Source organism: Phoenix dactylifera, chromosome 2 (genome assembly GCF_051530095.1).
Source record: "Phoenix dactylifera cultivar Ajwa chromosome 2, Ajwa_hap1_PhDact_Kaust_v1.1, whole genome shotgun sequence".
NCBI classification, from domain to species: Eukaryota; Viridiplantae; Streptophyta; class Magnoliopsida; order Arecales; family Arecaceae; genus Phoenix; species Phoenix dactylifera.
In genome coordinates, this window is record NC_143191.1 from 46,951,018 (window position 1) to 46,972,117 (window position 21,100).

Here is a 21,100-nt window from a genome sequence, read left to right on the forward strand (position 1 = left end):
CCTGGTGCAAGTCTCTCCAATCTGCCTCATTACTACATGAGTCCTAAGGAGAGCAAAATTCTGCAGTAACAAGTTGAAGATTTGATCAAGAAGAGGCTGATTCGGAAGAGCATGAGTCTGTGTGCGGTGCCTGCACTGTTGATGCCGAAGAAGGATGGGAGCTGGCGCATGTGTGTGGACAGTCGTGCGATCAACAGGATAACGGTAAAATACCATTTTCCCATACCCCGTTTGAATGATATGCTCGACATGCTAGAAGGAGCCAAGGTCTTCTCCAAAATTGACCTACGGACCGGCCACCATCAGATCCGGATTCGTCCTGGTGATGAGTGGAAGACGGCATTCAAGATGAAGGATGGGTTATACAAGTGGATGGTCATGCCTTTTGGCCTATCCAATGCATCGAACACCTTCATGAGAATAATGAACCAGTACTAAAATCGTTTATTGGAAAGTTCGTCGTCCTCTACTTTGATGATATTTTGATCTATAGTCGCAATGAAATTGAGCATAAGGAGCACTTGAGAGCGGTTTTGCTTGCTTTACGGGAGAATCAGTTGTCTGTTGATCTTAAGAAATATCATTTTGTTACAAAATGCTTAGTGTTCCTAGGATTTGTTGTTGGGACTGATGGCATACATGTTGATGAAGAGAAGGTAAAGGCAATACGGAAGTGGCCGACTCCTACAAATGTTAGCCAAGTCCGCAGCTTTCATGGGTTAGTGATGTTCTATCGGCGTTTCATCCGGAACTTCAGTACCATCGTCGCTTCCATCACCAAATGCATAAAGAATGGCCAATTTCAATGGGGGGAGCAGCAACAAGCAAGTTATGAGTTAATAAAAGAAAAGCTAACCTCTGCACCCGTACTAGCATTACCGAGTTTTGAGAAGTTATTTGAAGTGGAATGTGATGCTTCTGTGATCAGCATAGGGGCTGTTTTGACCCAAGAAGGACGGCCTGTGGGGTACTTCAGTGAAAAACTTAGTGAAACACAGCAAAAGTGGACAACCTATGAGCTAGAGTTCTATGCCATCATCCGTGCGTTGAAACATTGGGATTATGCCTTGGCCCAAGCAGAGTTTGCTTACAACAATGCTGTCCATAGTGGAACCGGAAGATCGCCTTTCTCCATTGTTTATTCAAAGGCACCAAAATATGTATTGGATCTGGCGCGCCTACCGAAAATTTTTGGGAAGAGTGTGGCAGCATAACATTTGGCAGAGGAAATTCAAGATATACAGTTGGAGGTGAAGAAGCGCCTAGAGGACACAAATGCTAAGTACAAATCAAGGGTGGATAAACATCGAAGGCACAAAGAATTTCAAGAAGACGACATGGTGATGGTTTTTCTATGCAAAGAAAGATTTTCCATGGGAACTTATAGCAAATTGAAGCCAAGAAAGTATGGCCTATACAGAATTTTGAAAAGGATCAATAACAATGCTTACATTGTAGACCTACCTGATGATATGGAAATTTCAAAGACTTTTAATGTCACTGATATCTATGAATACCATAGCCCTGAGGAACAATTATATCCAGATGAGAACTCGAGGACGAGTTGTGTTCAAGTGGAGGGACTGATGCAGAACTGGAATGAAATCCAGCATGGAGCAAGCTAATAGGGGGGACGGAAGGACAGAGAGATTAGACCACAGCTTAGCTTGAGCCTTGATTAAGCGACTTTGTTTTAGAATTCTAGTTTAGTTGAGTCCTTATTTAGTTCAAATTGGTTTCCAAATTATGTTTGTTTAGTTCTGAATTCAGGCTTAATTAGGAGTCTGTTTTGATTAGGATTTGATTAGAGATTTAGGATGAGTCGTGGCCATATAAAAGAGTTGTAAAGGAGGCGCCGTCTTCTTTCCTTCATTGTGTTTTTGCTTTTATGAATGAACAATAGCAGAAGCTCTGTTTGAGCCTATGATCTCCCCTGTTTCCAGCCTACGATCTCCCCTGTTTCCCTCTATTTTGGTTGTTTGAATCAGCCGGGACAACAGGAGCTTGTTCTTTCCCACGCTTCCCGCACCATCGCTCCATCAAATGCGTGGTTAGAGATACTCATCAAGCTTTTCAAGTACTTGGCATGCCTGGAAGCATTAGCATCTCCACTGTTCATTACTCTCCTATCCCAGACTTAAGCTCTCTCAAATGTACGCACTGAGTAACCGATCTTTACCATCAAAGCGCTTGGCAAGCAATTGTAGCATTAGGCTTCAAGTGTTCTGAGAGGTAACATGCTTCAAGACATATTTATATTTATGTTCTATATTCGAGCCCAGTAACAGTCAAGTTAAGCTCAAGTCAAGTTTGAATCTAAGTCGAGCTCAAGCTCTTTGCAAGCTGCTCGGCTCACTTTTACCCCTAGTCCAAGCTGTTAGAAGAAGATATGGTACATTCCTTGGGGAGGTGGATCGAACCCAAACCATTTCTTGGGGGTGGATCGAACCCAAACCATTTCTTGTTGAGGAGGTGGATCGGACCCAAACCATTTCTTAGCTTGGGGAGGTGGATCGAACCCAAACCATTTCTTGTTGATCTTGGCCATCATGACACTCTCCATCAAGTTAAGGATTGCCCTCGAGAGAATTGGGGGCTAATGGTGAGCCTTTCAGGAATACCTGGGGAGCATTAGAGAAGAAATATAAGAAGCACACATTCCAGCCAATAGAATTCATGACCACCCAGCACCATAGACGAAATTCTTCTTATATCTGCTTAAAAAACGATAGCTGCTGAGCCTTCAGTTATGTTCTGAGCACGGCAACTGATTGGTTTGCAAATCCTGAAGGAACAGAAGGCAATACTCGCCGTTGGAATGAAAGGATTGCCTCCTAGAGGGATTTTGACATGGAGCGAAACATGACTACTTATGTGGGCAGTAGTTACAATATTGATGACATCTAGGCCACCGATTGCTAACTTCCTATATCTTCTGCTTATTCCCACCTCACAACGAATGTAGACAAGTCAGATTAGATACACAGAGAAGTGCAATGGAAACCCCAATTATTTATATCAGCGCATGCAAGGAGAGCAACTAGAGAACTTTTCATTAATCCAAAGCACATTATCACGTCAACGGGTGGATGACAACATTAGGGGTTCTGCTGCTTCTGCATTACATATTTGCTGAAGTTCATGTGAAATCGATAGAGAGCTTCTAAGTAATTAAATGATAATATAATTCCTTAGACAAGATATTTTTTTCTGGAGAGACTGAACCAATTAAGTTTATCATTGCAATTTTTAGAAACATTATTAATTAAGGACAGGTTAGTAGATGCATTATGATCAATACTGACAGAAGCAGTCATTATCGACACTACAAATTTAGCTGACACATGGTGCAAATAATAATTGAGAATAAGATAATAGAAGCATCATGATTGTTCAGTGAAGCGAGAAGGAAAACATGCGGCACCAGTTATTCAGAAAATTCTGCCCTTCTTAGATGAGACTTTGTGATGCAGAATAATATTCAAAATGGAAACTTTGTGATTAAATTTTGCATTACTCGGACCATGAAGAGATGACTAGATAATTGTGATGAAATACCAGCTTAAACTTCTTAACTGTGTCAGGCTTGTTTGCATTCACAACAAAAATAAAACCTGAGTAATATCTCTATCATCACAAAAGGCATTTAAAGTGATTTTGGAAAAAAAATCCTAGAACATAAAGTATAAAGCAGCGATCATATTTCCCAAATCTAATCCTCGAACAGCAGCACATTGCATACAAACCAGACCACTAAATTTCCAATCTCACCTCTATTCTTTAGCCTGGGGGGAGAAGTAGAGCAATCAGTTTAGAGCTAAACAAATAAATGGATGGATGGATGAATTGGCTATTGCAAGTTGATGACAATGCTCCATGTCTACAACTACTGTGTCATAAAATGAATTTGGACATCAACTTCGCATGTGACAAGTGATTCATTCAAGCAATATACCAAAATAATAGATCATAACGCCAATGCAAGCATGTGTAAATTCCAGCATATGGTTCACAGTCAAACCACTGCCTCCCTTAACTGCATAGAGATAGAATAAAGCCTATTCATCCATGTTGAACATGCCAGATCACATAATAATAACAAATAGAAAATGAACCGGTTAACAGCACACCGTGGAAGATGATACTGGCACTCATGATCAACACATGTATTCGCTCAAGCAAGATGTCATGGAATGATTAGTTCAAGCAAGTTCTCACAGAAATAGGTCATAATGCCAAATGTAAGCATGGAAGTTCACCATATGGTTGAGAGTTTTATCCCTTCCTCCTTTAACTACATTGTTGTAGGCATAGCCTTATCATCCATGAAAATAATGCCAAAGCATTTATTAATAGCAGGTGTAAAATGTACCAATTAAAATCATACAATGAGAGTCGAAAGTGGCACTCATGATTAGCAGGTGCATTCACAAAAGGATGTTGATGAGGATTGAGGATTCATAATAATGGAAGCAATGGGTTGATTTCAATGTAATCACTTCTCACTATTTAGTTCATGAGCGGGCAGAAAGAGCAACATGCATCCCTCCTAGTTATGGCTGGCTGGCAGCAGATTGATTCAGGTATGGCACCAAAAAAACAACTTTCACTGTCCAAGTGGGTGGGTCCTTTTAGATGGTAGACATGTCAAGAAACAAACTGGATTGGAGGCAATTTCATAACACAAATACTGTTTTTTAAAACTAACTTAGCTTATCGACTTAACCTTTTTCATTCATATTGATTCACTATGTGCACTTTTCCAACATAACACTACTGCTCAAATGCCTGCTTGACTGCATCAAACACAGCACCAGCAACTAATTCTTTGGTGGAGTGAAGATGTGATTAACATTGCATGTGATTGCACAAGGCTTGTGCACGCCTTCTTCATGTAAGGTGTATCCTATGATTAAAACACTTCCCAAATTATGTGTCAGTTATATATTTTTGCGGCTTTTGAGCATACAACAATTAGGGCAGATCACGGTACTCAAGTTATGCAAGAACACCTATAAATTGTAATTATCATTATTTATCAGCATATAAGAGGATACTGTTTTCAGATGCTGCCAGGACCTGAGCTAGAAGGAGCAGCACTCCACAAATTCTGGTCAACAGCTGTCCGATTGTCCACATGCTGCACAAGAAGTTCAAGTGCTAATAAACATAACATAAACAGTAAGACTTAACATAATATTGGAGGTCATCCCCAAAACCATAAACTTTTCCCCTTTATTTTATGTAGGTTTAATAAAATGTCTTATATGGCATCCTTAATCATGTGAATAAGGGGGTAATTGCTTGGTGCAACAGTAAAAGACTTGGGATGACAAGCACAATGACACAAATTCGAGTCCTGAGGCAGCCACTTTGTGCAAAAGAATGCCAAATGTTAGGACTTTCCCCAATTCATCCCTCCCACGACCCTGGATCGCTGGCACCATAACTTGGTAATGCCCTTAATCACGTAATTAAAGCAACAAATCCAATCAAAGACCGCAATATAATCATCATCATCAATCATTGATCTAAATATGGGGAGAAAAGAAACATTATTTCTCCATACAAATGTAAATGTACAAATACATGCATAATTTGTGCATGTGTGTATGTATTGTGGAGACAACAAAGCTTCTCTTGTGAGGCTTCAGCTGTCATTGGTTTTCAAGCAAATACCAAAATACAACCATCTTGCATCATATACTTATGCAAAATCGAGATTGCAGTATTGAAAGGAGACAGAACTGAAGAGGTGTTGAGGATATAAAAGTGATTCTTATAGACATACAAGAAAATATTGTCAAAGAATGCCATTGGAAATGGTACCCGAGACCAAAGTGGCCAACAATCAGAAAGGACAAGTATGTGTTTTGAAGAAAGAAATATGCATTTTTTAATTTTAAAAAAGAACCATTTACCAGGTATATTAGTGTACAGTCAACATGAAAATAGAAGAAAAGAGTTTTATACTAGGTTTTGTGGAGAAAGTTAAAGATACAATATTGAAAAAGATCTATTGTCAAAGTTAAAAGCTTGTTTTAAGGAGATCGTCATTTAGCAAAAGCAAGATGGGCAAACATGCTTTATCTTGGAAGCCCCCATCACTAGCTCACCTTTACATTCTTTAATATTTTTTCCTTAGAGAAGATGAAATGGATAGCATTACAGGTTACCACATAATACTTAAATCATCCAGTTCAATAGCACAAATTATTTATTAACGCTCTAGGTGTTCCAAATCTATGAAAGACCAGAAGGTATTGATAAAACACAAACTAGAAGGCATAAACATAATGTTATCATGATGTAAATAGCTCGTGGACTTCAACTTCTAAGAAATGAGAAGCCGGAATTGTTAAATAAGCATTTCATTCATCAACTAATTATTTTTCCTACAATTTTTTTAAAAATAAAAAGTAAAACAGTCCAAGGTATCCACTGAATTCAAAACTAGAAGGCACGATTTTGTCATGAACATTCCATTCACTGACCCATTGATTTTCCGATTTATTGTTCGATAGTTCCATGCAACACTTCAAGATTGACAAGCTTCAACAATTTGCCCTTCAATAAGCTTCATCTAGTGGAAAAACCCAACATTTCAGGCATTATGCCTGTTTTTTTAAGAACAAAATAAGGGGGAACAGATCATAATTGTTAAATTAATTTGCTCTGTGAATTAAGGTCCTATATTATTCACGAAAAAAGGTTTTCATAACATTATCTGTTATTTTCTTCGTTCAAATCTAAACCTACAATGTGTTAATAAGTATCAAATCAAAACTATTTCAAGCAAAAACTACCAGCAACATGTTTCTAGCTCATCAAAATTGGTAAGCATCCAGGATCTTAAGGCCCTTAATTATGTAAAATTTGAAGTTAATTGCCCCGATCAAAGATGGAGTAGATGTGGACATGAAAAGGGACTAACAGCACAAAATAATTAAGCGACAATGAGCATCACTCCGTACAGTTTTAATGATTAAGGTGGCATGTCCAGTCCAACTAGCTATAATCAATAAACTCTAAAGCATGAGTAGGTTCCTTTAGATAAGAAGGTCCATATTGTATATAAACAGAATGTCTTACAAGAGAAAGAAGACTCAGAATATCATGTAGGCAGTCAGAACTTATAAGAAGGTAGAGAAAAACTTCTATACCAAGATAAAGATCGTCTACAAGAGCATATTAGCAAAAGGATTTTTCCCATGATGGAGCTGTGAAATGGAAATAGTAGCCAAATAAGCAAAACATGGCTGCTACTTGAGCAGGCACAGAAATGCTAGATGGTGGTATGGCAGCACCAGAAGGCCATGGTGCTTGGGTTGCCATAGAGCTTCCATGCAAGAAATAGGAAGTGGATGGAGGTATGTACCTAAAAACAAATCCATATAAAAAATGTAATATAGAGAGATAAAGATGAAAACAAAACCATCTATAATGTGCTAGTTAGAGTGTCTCATACCAACTTGAAACCCTTGACAACTTTTAATGTAAAAACAGTATTTCAAGTAAAACATGACCAGTTGAATGTAGAAAAGAACAAATCAGATCAGTACCTGGGTGGTGATACATGACCAGTTCATGCTGCATGGCTCATCAAGCATTGGTTAAAGGAGATGGAATTGGTCATGGCACCTATAAATTAAAGAATGGTATACAGCATTTAACTCATCATACAGAAACAAGAGAAAGTAAGACACAGGTGAAAGTTACAAATTCACTAGCTTGACATGTAATTAGATAATTCATGGTTGCAACTTGCAAGAGCAGAAGTAATAGCATTTTCACAAACCTATGTCAAAACAAATAGCTTGCCAAAGAAGTATCGATGGTTCTCAAAAGATGTCAGTTGAAATATCTAAAGAATATACCGCAAACTAATATGGGCATTCAAATAATTTTTTAAGTATTTTAATGACACAAATTAATTTGAAGTATTCACTCGGGATCACGACTTCATATACCAGTTCAACTGATACAAGGTGTTGCAAGCTTGTTTCCTCATGAACCAGCAAAAAGTTAGTTCTTGGGGGAGATACCAGACCATCCATGGCCAGTTCTAGAACAAACCAATCAGTATCAACTAGCATAGACCAATACCTGGCTCCATGCTTTGTAATGCATATACAATCTCTATTCTCCATTCCATAAGAAGAAATTCCACAATCTGCTCATGGGAAGCTAAAAGATGCTCAAAAATTTGAAACCTGAGGATGATAGTGGTATTTCGATGATTGACACAACCATTGAGGAAATATCAAATTAGTAATACAATTTAACGTGATACATCATTAATGAATACGACACCCTCAATACATTAAGAAAATGAGATCAAGATGTCTTCCAATGATTAACAACGAGATAAAATTTGTAATAGAAAAGGGATAGAGGATTCTTAATTCTAATTCAGCAAGGTTTCAAATGAAATGTACTCTTAAGGGCAAAACAGTGATTTTCATTGTTAAGAGTATGTAGCTCTACCATGGTATACACTGAAAATTGCTTGAAATATATTTCATTGATTATATGGATTAGTCTAACCTTAAGATGCAGCAAAGTATGAATTGAGTCGACCCCAACATAAGTGGAGTCGACCCTGGCACACCATGAAACCATCTGGCACACCCCTACAAAAATGGCACAGATGAACAGTAAGTGGAGTCGACCCCATGTATGCTTGAATCGACCCCAGGAGTGGAGCCGACCCCAGAGAACTTTGAGTCGACCCCAGGAGTGGAGCCGACCCCAGAGAACCTTGAGTCGACCCCAGCTTCAAGCCTCAAGAAAACAACTCTCTGGAATTTACTGAGAGGGCCGACCCTAAGCTTCCTTGAGCTGACCCCAACTGAAGCCGACCCCAGGAACACTTGAGTCAATCCCAATGGAGCCGACCCCAACTGAACATGAGTCGACCCCAAGGTTATGTTGTTCAAAACTATGTCTCTGGAATCCCTGAGAGGGTCGACCCCAATGGAACTTGAGTCGACCCCACTGTAGCTTGGGTCGACCCCAAGAAAGGTTGAGTCGACCCCAGTGAAAACAGCTAAAAATGTAAGTTTCTATAGTTCCTGAGAAGGCCGACCTACTGTAGCAGGGGTCGACCCCAGTGAAGGCTGGGTCGACCCCAGAGGAAGTTGAGTCGACCCCAAGTCTAATGAACAGTAAGTTGAGTCGACCCCAGTAAAGTTTGGGTCGACCCCAGCACGGGCAAGGGCATAACGGCTAGTTCTGCAGAAGTACTTTTTGACCTCCCAACGGCTAGTAACGGCTAGTTTTTCAAATCTAACCAATGGGGAGTGACCAATAGATGTGAAAAAGTATTTAAGGTGACACTATTCATCAGAGGAAATAACTTTTGCAAATAAATCAAGTTCATTCAAGAAAAAGCAAGCACTAGCCTTTCTCAATCAAGTGTTTCATTCAAAGAGCCAAAAGAAAGTGGTTGAGCAGACTCTAAGAGGCATTAAGAGCTCCACCAACCCTTGAAGAGTGAAGCAATCTTGACAAAGAAGAGAAGAGCCTTATCAAAGCGATAACTATATTCTAAACTCTTCTTTGTAGCTCATAATTGTTATATTTGCTCATCTAGGAGTTTCAACTTTCTTCTTCTTAATCAACTTGTAAGGTTTGTTGGTGAGCCCATAAAACCAACGGTGTAGGTTTGTTGGTGAACCCGTAAAACCAACGGTGAAGGTTTGTTAGTGAGCCCGTAAAACCAACATAGATTTTTGGTGATCCCGGAAAACCAAAGTGTAAAGGTTTTTGGATTGTGAGCTCGAAAAATAATCCAACTGTAATCCGCGGGATTATAGTGAATTCCCAAGGGGTCGCTTGGGGAGGAGACGTAGGTGCTTAGGAGAGCACCGAACCACTATACTTCTTGTGTGTTTGTATTGTGTATTGTTCTAACTTCACTACACGCACTCAATCAATATTAACTAAATCACTCACTCATCAATTAACTCAATTAAGAAATTAAAAACTTAGAAAAACCAATTCACCCCCCATCTTGGCTTGTCACCTTGGGCAACAAAACCCTTGTATTCCAATAATACTGCTAAGATCTTTGTGTCACGGCTCCTTGAATCAGAGCTGGACCGGACGCGGATCAAGGTATAAACCAGATCGGGTCGCTGGACGGGTTCGAGGTCTGACCGTGCTTTCTGGAGATTTGGGCAACTTGGAGACCAAATCTGGGCCCTAGGATCACCTAGGAAAACGTGTGCAAGATCTAGGAGTAATACCCAAGAGCATGGGGCTGGGGGCACATGCTCCAAGGCGTGTATTGGCAAGAATACATGCTAGTTCATCATTAGGAGGAAAGTTGCTGCAACGAGTCTGATTCAGTGTTGTGGGCTTATCTCGAAGCATGGATTGAATCCGAAAAATTGGGATGCATGGAAATGTGTGCCACTGATGGAGGTACGTGGCATAAGTCTCCAGAAGGTAAGGAACACGTTTTAACACGTTTTCATAACTGAAAGATGTATGGTTAGAAAACATGGTTGTAATGCTGTTTCCACACGTTCTCACGTTGAGGGGCATTTCGGAAACTCTACAGAAGTCCGTTCAAAGTAGAAAATGTGCCATCTGGAAGGATTTTTTGTCCCAAATCCAACGAATCCAGTTTCGTGGTAATCTGAGTTCGATTGGGGCACGAACTTGGCCGTTTCATCTGATTGCGTAGAATCCTGCTGGAATGGAGGTTTTTCTATCTTATCTAGGATTCATCCTTATCTTGTACATGGAAAGTGGAGTTCATGAGGGACTTGTAATTGGAGGTTGCTCCTCTATAAGAGGACCCTCAAAGGGGAGGGATTGGTATCAGGTAGAGCTGGAGAGACCAGGAGAGCTTATTGTAATCAGTTGAGTGGTCATTCAATAAAGTTCTCTTCCCCTGTATTTCTCCTTTTCCTTCGTGGTATGTTCTGGTGTCGTGCTTCGCCGCATTATTGTTGTTAGGTGTGACCTAAGTCATAGAGACTAGGTTCCCACGCCAGGAAGGCTGATCGGTTCTCTTCGGTAGATCGAGCCGCACATTGTTGGGATCCGCTCTGAGATCCCTTCATACGTGACACTTGGTATCAGAGCCATACCAAAAATGAGGGAGACGACCTCTACGGTAACTTCCATGGTGGGAATGGCGGACGCATCATCCTCGACCGTGGATCCCAATCCAGCCTCAAGAGGAGGTACGGTGGTGGGTGGAGCACATCCAGTTGATGATTCCCTACATGGGTTATGCATTGCATCTCCGGTTATCTCCGCCGACAATCGATTATGGAGGTGTGAGGCCCAAATAGCTGAGGTTGAAGGGCGGATGGAGGACCTTGAGGGTAGGGATGCAACCCTCCGAGGTGAGATCGCCGCTCAGCTGAACCAGATTTTCTTCGATATGGAGTGGCGTTATAAGGAAGTGCTGCGGCATAACGAGGAGTTGGAGATCATGGTGAAGGCTCTCCAAAATCAGGTGGTTGACCTTTTAAATGAGAGTACCATCACAGGCGTATCCTCTTCTCCATTGACAATGGAGGTCGCAAGAGAGGCTACATGCCCCCTGCACAAGCTTAATGTTCCCAAGCCACAGGAGTTCTACGGACAACGGTCCACGAAGGAGGTGGATAACTTTCTTTTCGCTGTGGAACAATACCTCCAGGTTACCAGCGTGAGAGAGGAAGCCATGAAGGTGAGCACGGCGGCCATGTTCTTGAGGGACGTGGTAATGCTTTGGTGGCAACGTTGGGCTGACGATGTGAAGCGAGGGGCTGTTCCAATCACCACTTAGGCACAGTTCCAAATTGAACTTCGGAAGCAATTCTTTCCCACGTTCGCTAAGGATGATGCTCAAGCACGACTACGGCGACTCACGCAAAAGGGTGATATGCGTGAGTATGTGCGAAAGTTCAGCGAATTATTGTTGGAAGTACCAGACCTCAGCAACGAAGACTCTCTCTTCACCTTCCTTGACGGGCTCAAACCGTGGGCCAAGATGGAATTGCAGTGAAGAGGAGTCCAGAGTTTGAACGAGGCGATAGCTCAAGCGGAGGCTCTCATCGAGTTCAAGACTCAACCTACAGCTCCCAAAGCCCAAGCATCGAAACAGGGCAAAGGTGGGGGAGCGAAATCAGGTCATAAGGGAGGTGCAAAAGGCTCGAATCCAGGCTCCTCGAGTGGAGGGACTTCCCAAGCAAAGGACAAAGGGGTGGCGCAAGGTACCAGCACTATCTCATGCTATATTTGCAATGGACCGCACAAGGTGAAGGACTGTCCATTGAGGGGCAAGATAGCATCTATGGCGGTGCAGGAGAAGCAAGAGACCGTCCAAAGGATGGGCTCACTCAGTCTCAACGCCCTGAAGGCCAAGGGGCCACGAGGCTTGCTCTATGCACCTATCAGCATTGGTGGTCACATCTTCCAGGCACTCAATGATACGGGTGCCAATGACTTCTTCGTGAACTTAGCTACGACGAAGAGGCTCAATCTGAAGATTGAACATGATAAACACACATTCAAGGCGGTCAACTCCGCAGAAATAGCTACAAGTGGAACATCAAAGGATGTTGAGATCCAATTCGGCGCAGGGACCAGACAGGTGACAGCGGTGGTTGCCCCGATCGACGACTACGAGGTGGTCATCGGTATGTCTTTGCTTACCTAGCTACAAGCCATGGTAAAGCCGGATTCAGATGTGGTGGTAGTCTTGAATTCGAGTGGAGCTTGCGTAGTTCCAGGGAAGCGAATTAAAGGGACTCCGCAGCGAGTCCTATCGGCGATGCAACTTGCTAAGGGGCTGAGAAGGAGACTTCCAACATATATTGCGTCCCTTCAGGAGGAAGACCTATCGGAAGGAGAGGAGATTCCAGCACCCATCAAGGGTGTTCTCACTGAATTCGAGGATATGATGCCCCTTGAGTTACCCAAGCGATTGCCGCCAAAAAGAGAAATCGATCATCGGATTGATTTGGTGCATGAAGCATGTCCACCAGCTCAAGCACCATATAGAATGGCCCCACCTGAACTCCAGGAGCTGAGGAGGCAGCTAACGGAGTTGGTGGACAGCGGGTTCATTCGACCTTCGAAGAGTCCGTATGGAGCACCGGTACTTTTTCAGAAGAAGCACGATGGTTCGTTGAGATTCTGCATCGACTACAGGGCCCTCAACAAGCACACAGTGAAGAACAAGTATCCCATTTCACGGATTGATGATTTGTTCGATCAACTTAGTAAGGCACGATGGATTACCAAGTTGGATCTTCGCAACGGGTACAATCAGGTCCGCGTGGCGGAGGAGGACATTGAGAAGACTGCATGTGTGACAAGGTATGGGAGCTTCGAGTACCTTGTCATGCCTTTTGGCCTCACCAACGCACCAGCAACTTTCTGTACTTTGATGCGACATGTATTCCACGACTTCCTTGATAAATTCGTGGTAGTATACTTGGATGACATTGTTGTGTATAGCTGGACGTTGGATGAGCATGTGGCGCACCTGAGGCAAGTCTTCTCCACCTTACGGCAGCACCAGCTTTTTGTGAAAAGGGAGAAGTGTGTGTTTGCGCGGCGGAGGGTGCCGTTCCTCAGGCACATCATTGGGGATGGAAGGCTCATGATGGATCCCTCGAAAATTTCAGCCATAGCCGAGTAGGAGGTACCTACACAAGTTACACACTTACACTCTTTTCTTGGCTTGGCAAATTACTATAGGAGGTTCATCACCGGATATTCGAAGTTATGCGCCCCACTGACGGATTTGTTAAAGAAGGATCAACCATGGCGGTGGTCAAACCAATGTCAGGAGGCGTTTGATCGTCTCAAGCAGGCGGTCATGGTGGAGCCAGTCCTCGTGCTACCGGACTTTTCCACTCCTTTTGAAGTCCACACCAACGCATCGGATTTTGCCATTGAAGGGTTGCTCATGCAGGAAGGGCACCCAGTGGCCTACGAGAGTCGGAAGTTGAACGACACCGAGCGCAGGTATACAGTTCATGAAAAGGAGATGACAGCGATTGTGCACTGTCTTCGAACCTGGCGTCATTACCTACTTGGATCTAAGTTTGTGGTGCGCACGGATAATGTGGCCATAAGCTACTTTCAAACCCAGCCAAAGCTCACCCCCAAGCAGGCGAGATGGCAGCAATTTCTCGCTGAATTCGATTTCGACATCGAGTACAAGCCGGGCCGAACTAATTCGGTCCCTGATGCCTTGAGTAGGAAGGTACAATTGGCTGCGGTTTCTTCCTTTTTCGGACCAACAAGTAACCTAATAGAGAGGGTCAAGACCGAGATGGAAAAGGATCCATGGGCCACTTCCATGGGTGAACTCATCAAAGACGACAAGGTGTGCCGTTTCTGGACCGAAAGAGGGCTGATTTTGACACGAGGGCGACGTGTCTATGTGCCTTCAGGTGGAGGGCTGAGGCATGAGGTGTTGCGAGAACACCATGATTCTATGCGGGCGGGATACCAGAGGGAGCATCGGTCCCAAGCTCTCATAAAACATAACTACTATTGGCCGAAGATGCGGGATGACATCAAGGAGTATGTTCGCACTTGTCTGCTATGCCAACAAGACAAAGTTGAACATCGACGGCCTGCGGGGTTGGAACCATTATCTATACCAGAGCGTCCGTGGGAGAGTGCCTCCATGGACTTCATCATCGGACTACCTCCGGTGGATAGGAACAGCTCTATCATGGTAGTGGTGGATCGCTTCTCGAAGTACAGTCTTCATTCCAGCACCTACTACTTGCCATGCGGAGGACATGGCGCGACTGTTCTTCACATGTGGTGAAATATTGGGGGATACCGCGGAGTATCGTTTCTGATCGTGATGCTCGCTTTACGGGAAGGTTCTGAACGGAGTCCACGACCTTCCACCCTCAGACCGATGGCCAAACAGAGCGAACCAATGCATTATTGGAGATGTATTTGAGGCACTATGTGAGTGCTAACCAGCGGGATTGGGTGAGACTCTTGCACCAAGCCCAATTCAGCTACAACTTACAGCGATCGGAGTCGACGGGTAAATCACCGTTTGAGGTTATTACAGGGCTGCAACCAGACACTCCGAAAAGTATCGCAGCGAACTACATGGGACGTAGTCCGACCGCCTACAGGTTCGTGAGGGATCTGAAGGAGGATACAGATTTGGTTCAGGTCTCCTTGTTGAAGGCGACCAAACGGATGAAGAAGTGGGCTGACATAAAGCGGCGAGCAGCTGAATTTCAGGTTGGTGATCGGGTATTGGTAAAGCTTTACCATCACATGAAATTGAAGTCGGGCTACCACAAAGCACTCGTGAGGAGGTATGAAGGTCCCTTCATCATCACACATCAAATTGGAGAGACAGCGTACCGATTATCGCTGCCTTCCAAGCTGAAAGTGCATCCGGTGTTCCACGTATCCTTGTTGAAACCGTTCAAAGAGGACACAACTGACCCTTCTCGGGCTCAAAGCGGGCGAGCTCCAGTGGCCATACGAGTTCATTACACCAAGAAGGTTTCTGAAATCAAGGCAGACAGGAAAAAGGACTATCAAATTCAGAAGCAAGCTAGGAGTATGGTGACGAACTATGGCAGTTCGAGGACATCATCAATGAGTACCGCCTGGCCTCGTCAAGGGCGACTTTGGCTTAGGTGGGGGAGGGTGTCACGGCTCCTCGAATCGGGGCTGGACCAGATGTGGATCAAGGTATAAACTAGATTGGGTCGTTGGACGGGTTCGAGATCTGACCATGCTTTCTAGAGATTTGGGCAATTTGGAGACCAAATCTGAGCCCTAGGATCACCTAGGAAAACGTATGCAAGATCTAGGAGTAATACCCAAGAGCATGGGGCCGAGGGCATGTGCTCCAAGGCGTGTATTGGCAAGAATACATGCTGGTTCATCATTAGGAGGAAAGCTGCTGCAACGAGTCTGATTCAGTGTTGTGGGCTTATCTCGAAGCATGGATTGAATCCGGAAAATTGGGATGCATGGAAATGTGTGCCACTGATGGAGGTATGTGGCATAAGTCTTCAGAAGGCAAGGGACACGTTTTAACACGTTTTCAAAACTGAAAGATGTATGGTTAGAAAACGTAGTTGTAACGCTGTTTCCACGTGTTCTCATGTTGAGGGGCATTTTGGGAACTCTACAGAAGTCCGTTCAAAGTGGAAAAGGTGCCATCTAGAAGAATTTTTCATCCCAAATCCAACGAATCCAGTTTCGTGGTAATCCGAGTTCGGTTGGGGCACGAACTTGGCCATTTCATCTGATTGCGCAAAATCCTGCGGGAATGGGGGTTTCCTTATCTTATCTAGGATTCATCCTTATCTTGTACATGGAAAGTGGAGTTTGTGAGGGACTTGTAATTGGAGGTTGCTCCTCAAAGGAGAGGGGTTGGTATCAGGTAGAGCTGGAGAGACTAGGAGAGCTTATTGTAATCAGTTGAGTGATTATTCAATAAAGTTCTTTTCCCCTGTATTTCTCCTTCTCCTTTGTGGTATTTTCTGATGTCGTGCTTCGCTGCATTGTTGTTGTTAGGCGTGACCTAAGGCATAGAGACTAGGTTCCCACGCCAGGAAGGCTAATCGGTTCTCTTCGATAGACCGAGCCGTACGTTGTAGGGATCCGCTCTGAGATCCCTTCGTACGTGACAGTTTGGATGGGGCTCGATAGTGTGATCAGAGAAATATACTGTTAAATTATAATTTGACAGAGAGAATGAGAACTTCTAGTTTTTAATTGCATGAACAAAATTAAGGAGGTGTTAGGATGTCTAAGTTACATTTGTGGATACGCCATATACGAACAGGAGTTGCACAACACAACCATGCGGCCATCAAGTTGTAGTTGGAATCTCCAACCACGATCGATGCAACGGATAAAACGATCGGTTCTATAATAACCTCGAAACAGGGATAACATGAATAGTCGGCATACTATTCTTGCAATCAGGAAGAAAGAATGAAAATGATCTTGACAAGATAAAAAAGAAAGAAAGAACACAATATTCTTTGCACCACAAGCAAATCAAATGTGGTATCAAACGACAAAACCCTAACCCTGATGCAAAGATTGCTGTTTTCCACCGCTGCACGCAATATATGACCCGCTGGCCGATCAAACTCCAAGCCCTGAATGAAATCCACGAAGAGCTCCATTCAAGGACCAAGAACCAGGCAGAAGTAATCAAAGCGATGGTCCATGGGGGAGAAAGGTAGGAAGAGAAAAGAAACTTACGTTGAGAAAGAATTGGGCGGCCATGATGGAGTGCAGATGGGTGGAGAAAAGGGCGAATTCCGCGCCTGTTCGCGGCTGGAAAAGAGAGGCCATATAGCCTGGCTTCCACCTCATGAGGAGATGAAGCTCTCTCCCCTTCCAAGTCACCCGGGGACCCACTCACATGGATCGAGCGGACCTTCAAGAAGAGGGAGAGAAGCAATTCCATGACGAGCTCCATTCCATCGAGGGGGTGGGAGGAGCACGCGACGGCGGCGGCGGCCGCTGCTGGTAGTAGGGGTGGGCTCCGGCACCGGCCATGACGATGGGAACCTGGAAACCCCCTACTTGTTTCTTGCCTTCTGATTTCGTAGCGCGGGTTCCGATCGCTCTCGCTTACATAGACGGAGAGAAGACGAGGAGTTCTTGATTGGTTCGCTAAATAACGGCCACGGTGATGGGGGGTTCTATATACACCCCCCCTATTGCTAAGGACACCCCCCAAAAACCAAAAAAAAAATACCCAAACTAACCTTTAGTGTAATTACCATATTGCCCTTGAAATTTTCTCAATACACCCCCCCATCCTCCTCCTCCGTTTCGTTTTGAAAAGAAAAAAAAAAACACCCCTCAAACCCCCCTTAAACCCCTCGATCCATTTACATCATTTAGGCGATCTTTGAAGGAGATTTAAGCCCCATTCGAAGCATGGACAAGCAACTAGTGATTTGGGACGAAGAATCGGCCGCAAAGGTACGTGTTCCACCTTGTTTCGAAATTTTTTTTTTTTCACGGTTCGTGCTCCGTTCGGCACTGGATCGCCGAACAAAAGGCTTCTGTTCGGCTGAACAGTGCCGAACAGAAGCCTTCTGTTCGGCAACCCTCAACCGAACTCTTCTGTTCGGCTGCACAGTGCCGAACAGAAGGCTTCTGTCCGGCACTGTGCAGCCGAACAGAAGGGTTCTGTCCGGCTCTATGCAGCCGAACAGAATGCCGGCGACGAGAGGGAGAAGGGGGAACGGGGGGGTTTTGGGCGTTGGCGAGGTGCTTTGGGCGGAACAGTTCAAAGGGAGACGGATGGGGGTTTGGCCGCCGGCGAGGTGCTTGAGGCGAGGTTTTTTGGGCGGAAGGGAGAAGCCGGCAGGTGTTTTGGAGGGGAAGAGCGGGGTGGGGGGGGTTTGGGGGGTGTAGAGAGCAATTTAGGTGAGGGGGTGGGGAGGGTGGGGGGTAATTTAGGAATTTTTAATTTTTTAGGGGTGTCCTTAGCAAATGGGGGGGGTGTAGAGAGTATTTAATTTTTTTTTAATTGTTGGGGGGTGTCCTGAGCAATAGGGGGGGGTGTATATAGAACCACCCCACGATGGATAACGATGCCTCCATCCCGTTGTTTGGGCCGGTAACGGATCCGGGCCATTCCCAACCGACAAAAGCGACCGTTATGGTTGGTGTTTGGTTGATTCCATGAACCAAACAATAGGATCCTGCCCATTAAACAAATCTCCACCCCTAAAAGGCCCACATAATGATATTTCATGTTTAGATGTGGTCATCGGGTTGGGTCTGGATTGTCCTATTATGGGGGTATTTGGTATGAGATGACCATCTCAAGATCAAGGATGATATGGTTAGAGGTGATAAAATTATCGCGTTTAGTTGCACCCGGTGATCCTACGTGACAGTGATCATAAATCACCTCATCCCTCAAATCACTGCCCAACCTAACGATGAGATGTCCATTTTAAGGTCAAGAACCCAAGATCACCCTAAGGCAATAAACTTAGCTGAAAATTGAGGATAAAAATGCCCTTTAGTCCAGCAAAAAAAATTGGTATATCAATTTACCGTTAATATTTTATATCAATATTATATATATGATATTATATTATATTATATTGATATTATATATTATATTATAATATATTATTAATCATATTATTAATCATATTATTATCATATTATTATTCAATGATAATTTTTAGTTATAGTAGAAATATATTATTATACTTTATATTTATATAATGAAAGTATTTAATATATTACTTCTATCTACCTTATTTTACTAATAAAAATAATTATAGTATTAAAAATAATATACTGCAAGTATAAATAAAAATACTAATTCTATAATAACAATTAATAGATCTTTATAGGATTAATAATTTATAGGACTAACAAATATATTTTTATGGAATATATTAATAATTAATACATAAATAAATATTTAATATTTATTATAATATATTTATATGATTAATAAATATACTTTTATGGAATATATCAAGGATAATTTTTGTATTATATGGTGAGTGATCTTGGATTCTTATGGAATACTAAATATGTTACTCGTGGATACATAGGAATCCTTAATTACTAGAATATAGCATAACAAACACGGTGATCTTAAATCATTGGGGATCAGATTATTCTAAGATAAGGATCACTAGTGATTCAATTTGGGTTTCCAAACACTACCTATATGGTGGTGGGTTGAACTTTGTCTCCTCGACCTTAAAGATATATGAGTGCCCAACAACATAGGGGAGGGTAGCAAGCTAGATGCCCAAAACATGCGAACACAATGGAGAGGAAGGAATGGGGTAGGGTCCTTCGTGTACACAAGAGATGATAAAAGCCCATACTCACTAGGCATGTCTGTTGGTCCAGCCCGATGCCAAAATGAAGGCCCATCCGAAATTGAAATAGGGCAGAGTCCTAGTTGAACACGGCGGAGGAGGACAAGTCCTCCTCCTCGGTGTTGCCCAGTAGATACAAGCCAAGAGGGGGGGTGAATTGGGTCTTTCAAAACTTTTATGCTACTTCTAAAACTTTTTGATTAACTATGCTAAGTTGTATAGATGCACAGTGAAAGTTAAACTTAGCAAGGGTTTGATGTATAGACTTCGACTTGATTAAATATGCTTGCAACTAAAGGATGTGCGGATAAGAATTAAGCAAGCAATTTATCTAAGTAAGTAAGTGTGTTAGTTAAACAATAACTAGAGGCATTACAAACACACAGGACATATAGTGGTTCGGTGCACCCCAGCACCTACATCCACTCTCCAAGACCTCTTGAGAATTTCACTATAATCCTACCGATTACAGCCGGTTGTTTTACAAGCTCACAACCCAACTTGTTGTTTTTACGAGCGCACAACGAACTCGGTCAGTTTTTCCAGGCTCACCGACTAGAACCAACCCCGATTGTTTTTCCGGGCTCACAATCAAACCCTTACACGTTGGTTTTACCCTCGGCTCACCAACAAACCTAAACCCCGTTGGTTTTCCCTTTGGCTCACCAACAAACCTTAATCCCGTTGGTTTTCCCTTTGGCTCACCAACAAACCTTACACCGTTGGTTTTCCCTTTGGCTCACCAACAAACCTTTAACCCCTTGATTCAATCCCTTGATTGAATCAAGTTACAAGATATTAAAACAAAGAATAAAAACAAATCAAAGCTTCTTAAACAAGCAGATATGACAATATAAACAAATAGAGTAAAGAGAAGCCCTCAAACGAGTTTTGAAGATGGAGGAGCTCGGCTTCTTCTTTACTTGACCCCCTTATGATTTGGCACGAGGTAGAGGATCACTGAGGCAGCACACGGATGGAGAGGAAGCTTTGGGATTCTCTTGGATGCTCTTCTTCTCTCTATTTCACTTTGAATGGCCCTTTTGTGCTTATGGGAGATTTCCCTTGTAATCTCTTTGGAATCTCTTTCCTAAATGATCTCTCCCACTTCCATGAGTTCTCCCCTAGCTCTCTTCTTGTTTTTATAGCTTTAGATGGCGTGGAAACAAGAATATAGCCGTTAGAGACAAAAATAGAGCCGTTGGAACCAGTCTGCAGCTCCTGACAATATGACCGTTGGTGGGTTGGAGTCGACTCGC

General features: G+C 43.1%; 1 long non-coding RNA gene across 1 annotated transcript; it reads right to left on the minus strand.

Annotated features, from left to right (window-relative positions):
• Positions 1–2,238: 2,238 nt before the first annotated feature.
• On the minus strand, positions 2,239–17,625 carry LOC103718407 (uncharacterized). The gene is made up of 4 exons (XR_605832.6): positions 17,230–17,625; positions 17,052–17,123; positions 7,563–7,641; positions 2,239–5,140 (listed from the first exon to the last, which is right to left on the minus strand). It is a non-coding gene; the product is annotated as an uncharacterized LOC103718407 (long non-coding RNA).
• Between the last annotated feature and the right edge of the window lie 3,475 nt (positions 17,626–21,100).